The following is a 6180-nucleotide window of genomic DNA, read 5'->3' as shown; positions in this document are numbered from 1 at the left end:
TATAATAACTCGATTCCAACAGCTGCTAAACTCATCAAAGAATACGCCATTATATGCAATATTCACGCGGCAAACTTTTATTCCTGGCGGAATCTCCCGTATCAAAGTTTAAGGCAAATTTAAAACTGGGCACCCGGACGAAGTTAAGAAAAGCGCCATCGTATTTCCTCGGGACACGCAACTTTTTTTACGTCCTTTTGCTGCGCGCTCTTGTTACTGCGTCTAGGAATACAACAGCCCGCATGAAACATTTAAAGCGAGGACACCGGGGCCCCGCTGGGCACGGGGGACAGCGAGTCAGGAGGTGGGAAAAACAAGAACCCAACTGATCGGCTCCGGAGTCGTACACGCGGTCGTCCATTCTGATGAGCTTGCAGCTGGTCGCGGGCGTGACCCTTGAGGTCATTACACTCGAGGTCCCTTTGATCTCGAGTCGAGAGCGGCAGGCCGCCCGGCACAGCCCGCGGGGCTGCGGGAAGCGCGAGCGCCAATGCTAATGTCGCTGGCCCCGGCCGGAACTGCCGCGAGAACGCTTCAGCACGCGTCGCTGTCGGAAAGGAGGCGACCCTTCTGGCACTCGCGAGTTCGGACTCCCGTTTTTTGAAAACATGCTTTCGATCGGCTCCACTGGCCATCGAAATCTACCGCAGAAGCGATTGCACCTGCGCTTTGTGGTTTCCACGGCGCCTTGATGCCACATTATTACGACTACAATTGCATTAGGAACGACTACGATAGTGCGAGAAGTCCGAGTGACGGAGAAGGCTCTAAGTGGAAAACTCCAGGACTCAGAAACGCTGTACAGTCGAGTTGCAAATCCGATTGTTTGGGTATATCGGGAAACGTAGCGCGATGGAATAGCGCTGCTATGTTTCCCCGTGTTTCCCGCCGGGGGCCGTCAGTGCGTCCGCCACTTGGTATTCAGCCCGCTGTGTAGGTTCTTCCTCCCCTCTGCTTGTGCCTGTGTGTGTCAGCGTGATGATTGCTTTCAACGTGCCAAGTGCCGACGAATGTGGGCACGCATGCTGCATTGGAGAGTAGGCAACGCCGCGCTTCCCGATGATAGCTATAGGCAGCTGCCTACGGCGACAGCATTTTAGGAGAGCCGAAAGTTGGAAGGTTCGCTGATCACTGGCGACCTCGTAGCCTCGTGCGCCAGAAAGGTAGGAGCCTTAACTTTTCCGACACCGGCCACCATAAACGAGGGAGTAAACACACGAATCTTCCTACCTTCTTTTTTTAGCTTGGATTCTCGCTTTATAGGCTTTTCCTCGCTCTAGCAGAAATACATTTAGCAGGAGGCAATACGATGTAACAACAGGGAGTTTTTCTTCGTTTATTTGCTTGCTTGCTTGTTTCTTGTTTTTTTTTTGTTTTTCTTTTGTGTACTTTCTTGCTTGCTTAATTATTTGTTTGTTGGTCTGTTACCTTGTTTGTTTGCTTGCTTACTTTTTTGTGTTCTTTTTCTTGTTTACTTGTTTGATTGGATGTGTACTTTCTTGCTTGGTTAATTATTTGTTTGTTTTTTGGTCTGTTTTCTTGTTAATTTGCTTGCTAGCTTGTTCGTTTGTTTGTTTTATTTTACGTGTTTGTTTGTTTGTGTACATTCTTGCTTGCTTGCTTAACTGTTCGTTTACTCACTTGTTTCCTTGTTCGTTTTCTCGCTTGCTTGTATGTTTCCTTGCGTGCTTACTTGCTTTGTTTTTGTTTGTTTGTGTATTATTTTCTTTCTTATTTGCTTAATTGCTTGTTTACTTTCTTGCTTGCTTGATATTCGTGTTTATTTATTCATTTTTTTTATTGTTTGTTACTTTGATGGGAGTGGGATAGAGTGTCCTTGTTGGGACCAAACTCTGCACAAATCATTTAAGGCTAAATCATAGGAAGCTCTCTGCTCAAATTTATCTACTACTTCTATTTTCCCCATGATTTGTTTGTTTGTTTTTACTCGCGTGTTGTTTTCCCGCTCCCAATGTTCTACGAGAGAAAAGGGCTCGCAGAGTTCCATGGGAACAGTCGACTTTACTGATGAAGATGTCCACGCGCGTATTTCTCCTTTCAGCCCAAGCGTGATGCTCCCAAATTTCCCACGAAAACCCTCGGCGTGAAATAGAGCACGTGCGCCGAGTGATCTCGCGCAGTGGCTCGAGCCCGCCTGTACGTCTCTTCCGGTGAGCGCAGCATACAACGAAACCGTCGAACACAACGTCACCGTCAAGCAAGCCAACATCGCCACTCTCCCTCGAACGCCCGACCCTGGCTTCCCCGACTCGCTTCTGGAAACTATGGCACAGAGCAAACAGCGACAAAGACGAAGCCTCGAATCTCTCACGTTCCCTTAGTTTTGCTTTGTGTTGCTCGAAAACGAGCCGCACTTAGGGGTTCCCGGAACGAAATCAAAGCAGATCCCTGACAGGCTGCCAGCGAGCGCGTCACCGCTCGAAAGGGCGGCGGGATCAGAGAGACGGACGATTTCTTTGCCGTCGAGCCGAGGTGTCGGGTGCCCGCGTGCTGCCTTTGCTGCTTCGGGAAATACCGCGAAGTCGCCAGACTGACAAGGACGCGAGACGCGGAAGCGACTTCGTTTCGCCACTTTGCCGGACGCTGTGCGGTGTCCGTTCACCCCAGGAAACGTGCCCCGAGCCTGTGGCCGCCGCCGTTCAACGAACCATAGGTTACGTGGAACTCTGGGCCAGCGGAGAGCCTTCAGAGCCTCGATACGCTTAGCGAACGTCGGGGACAGCGATTCAACCAGTTCGCAGGCGCGCATAAGAAACAGACTGCGCGCACTACAGCCTACAGACTAAGCAATGTTACAACCTCAATGGTGTGAATTCGCTTGTCCTGTGGTTACCGTTCTAAGGGTGTCACAAAAGCACCTTAAAATTGAAAGGCAACATTTTAGAAATTTTTATTATTTTTTTATGAGCAACAAGTTTACAAGCAACACGCACCACGTACAGAATACAACAAATATGGAAGCACAACCCAGTTGACTGTTCCAGCACCTCAAACGGGGTGTTTGATTTAATTTTAAAAAAAACATCACGATAAGTCGAATAATTAAATGAAGGCTCTTAATTATCTTCTTTTTTTTTTAATTAGTACAAAATATCATATGGTTCCAATTAGAAACTTGCTGGGCATCATCAAAAAACATTAAAGTGTTAAATTTTGAAAGGCTTAAAGTGCGCTAAAAGCGCGAGTGTGCGCCAAACCTATCACTCGTGCAACTGACGCAAGGCTAGTGGTGCGAAAACGTGGCGGATAAGGTTATCATACGCGTTCACATACCGCCAGTTTTGCGCTCGTTCCACGAGTGGTAACTTTAAAGCACCCGTCCTTCGTCCGTCTTCGCGCCGTCTTTAGTTTCTCGCTTCACAACCAACTCGCCCAAAAATTTAACATTTTGACACAATCTGTCGTTAATACATCTAGATGTTTGACCCACATAACTAGCACCGCATTTTACAGAACTTTCATAAACAACACCGAGGAGCCGCAGACGGTTCTCCCTGCTTCTTGCAGCACTTGACTTTTCTGGGGCAAAAATGGCCAAAGGAAACTCCGGATTAAAACCTACAATTACATCAAACCTACCTGCGATCGCCTTTAGGTTATGGGAAACAGTATGAAAAAGGCAAGCAGACAACCTTGCTTTTATCTCTGGCCTTGGCGTGCTGACCCTACACTCTAAAAAAAAAAAAGGGTATCACCTTACACCTTTCGACAAACAGCGCACGATAGTCGAACAGACGGCCCCAATTTTTACGAGGGGCTTGGTAACCGGTGGGATATAACTTATTAAATTGCTAAAGTACGTATCAAAGACCACAGAAAGAAAACACTGAGGTTTTGCAGTAGGGCCAAGAAAACCCCGATTATTTTTCTTCTTCTTTTTCTTTTTTTTTTTTTTTTTTTTTTTGTAGTCAGTAACACGTGCATTCGTTAGTACGGTCAGATCGACGTCCGTGCGCTGTGCGTCAAACTAAAGTTTTGGGGTGTCTTATATGTGTCAAAGGGTGTCAAAATATACGCTTTTTTCTGAGAGTGTAGTACTGGTTAATGAATTAAAGACCGACGGAAGATACACACTCTCTACCATAATTCGCCAATGATAACCTTCTAAGGTGTTTTTTCAACGCCGGGCACTACCTAACAAACAAAGAAATATTTTAGAGCATTCGTTAAAGCCCGACCTACAAACTGTTTTTCTGCAAGGTAGAAGAAACGTCCTTGCCACCCCTCCCGTTTCCCCCTCTCCCACTGCTATCCTAACCAAAACGGACTTTTTTTTTTTTTTTTTTTTTTTTTGGGGGGGGGGGGGGGGGGGCTGGATGATTCAGGATAAGCTCCCGGCTTATCCGGCTCCAAGATGCAGAACAAAAGGAGTCCCCAACCGTCATGATAAGAGTGGGAGAGGGGGAAATAGAAGAGTGGCGAGAAGAATTTTCCAATCTTGCGGAAAATGATTTTGTAGGTCGGCTTTTAAGACAGATTTGGACACACCCTCTTTTAATTTTTGAATGACAAGCCCGACTTACAAAAAGGTTTTCCGCGGGTTTAGAAAATCCTTCTCGCCACCCTTCAAATTTCCCCCTCTCCCACTGCTCTTGACGGCGGGGGACCCTTTTTGTTGCTGCATATTGGGGTTGGATAAACCGGGACCTTATCCCGGATAAGTCAGGATAAGTTTCCGGCTCATCCAGGCCCAAGACGCAAGACCTGCTCGCCTGTACCCTCGCTTTAATTTCAGAAAATGAAAGGTGTTCCCTGCAACAACACGCTACTTCAGAATTATAAAGGGTATATTGATCTAAATGAGGGTGCTAAAGGGTGTAGTCCTTAGGGAAAATCTTAAGAACATCTTTTTCCCATCCTTAAGTTTGTAAATATTTTCACTGTGTAAGGGCGCTTACATAGTTAAGTACCCAGGCGTATTGCACGTCAACAACAGGTTTCTCACGGTTCATCGTGCTATGCAGAGACGGTTCCAACCTGCATCGGTCAAGATTGTTTCCGGCAATACGCCTCGCAAGTGGGCTCATTTTCGTCTTCTGCGGATGAGAAAGGAAGTAGCGGTAACATCAGAACGCCGAGCCCTGATTGGCTGATCGCGACCACCTATCTGAGCGTCGTCTGCTCCTTTGCAACGTCGTCTGCTCGCAACGTCGTCTGCGTCTGTCTTACCTTTCCCGCGACTTTCGGAAGTCGAGCGAGCTCGACTTCGCCTTTCAGAGAGGGCAGACAAAATAACTCGAGCGGTAAGTTGCTTTTGTCTAACAACTAGCAGACGCGCATCAAGGAGGGAAGTCAAACGACTCACTGGCGAGGTGTCCCGAGGCGCCGAGGTTTGTTTGCTAAGAACTAGGGATGCCGCGAACTTTTTTCGAATCGAAGTTTCGATGATCGAATCAAGCGGTTCGAAAGGTTCGAAAGATTTCAATTTTTCGAATTGTCTATATCGTAAAATTCGACGGAGGTCGAATTTTCGAACTTGTTAAGCTAAGAAGTTCGACGCTTTTCGAACCGTCGAACTTATTACGCTAAAAAATTCGATCTTTTTCGAACTTTCGAACTTATTGCGCTGCAAGGTTCGATGCTTGTCGAACTTTCGAACTTGACTGACCAAAAAATTCGATTAATTTCGAACTTTCGACCTTATTTATCAAGAAAATTCGAAAAGTTTCGAACTTTCGAATTCTGAAAAGTCAGAAGTTCGACGAACTTCGACCTTTTAGGGTAAAAGTTCGACGTTCGTCGAACTTCGAAAGACCGGCGGACGGTTTCATTTGATTTCAAGTAGTGGGGTACATTCGTAATTTTTTTTTCTCGAACTTTTACACGCGGTGCTGCGTTTCTTACGAAAGACAATGTCATTTATTTCAATGTTCTGGCATGCTTAGGTTTAAAGAAATAAATCCCCGAAGGGGCGAGGACGGACGACGGGTTTTTGACGATTATCGTTTGTGCCAGATTTGAAGCACGCTGCAGCCGGAGCTATTTGTGGCAGATATGTTATACTTTTTTAAGAATGATCTATGTATAGCCTAGGTAAGTGCCGTCTTAAGATGTGATTATTGTTATTCAACGTGAGTTTCGAAGAAATGTCCAAACATGTATCTGCATGCAATTGTGACCTAAACTTGATATTTATTTTCGTCTAAGTTGTTTGAGGTA

This window comes from Ixodes scapularis, unplaced genomic scaffold, assembly GCF_016920785.2.
Source record: "Ixodes scapularis isolate PalLabHiFi unplaced genomic scaffold, ASM1692078v2 PGA_scaffold9__187_contigs__length_104089568, whole genome shotgun sequence".
Lineage (NCBI taxonomy): Eukaryota > Metazoa > Arthropoda > Arachnida > Ixodida > Ixodidae > Ixodes > Ixodes scapularis.
This window is presented reverse-complemented; position numbering follows the sequence as displayed.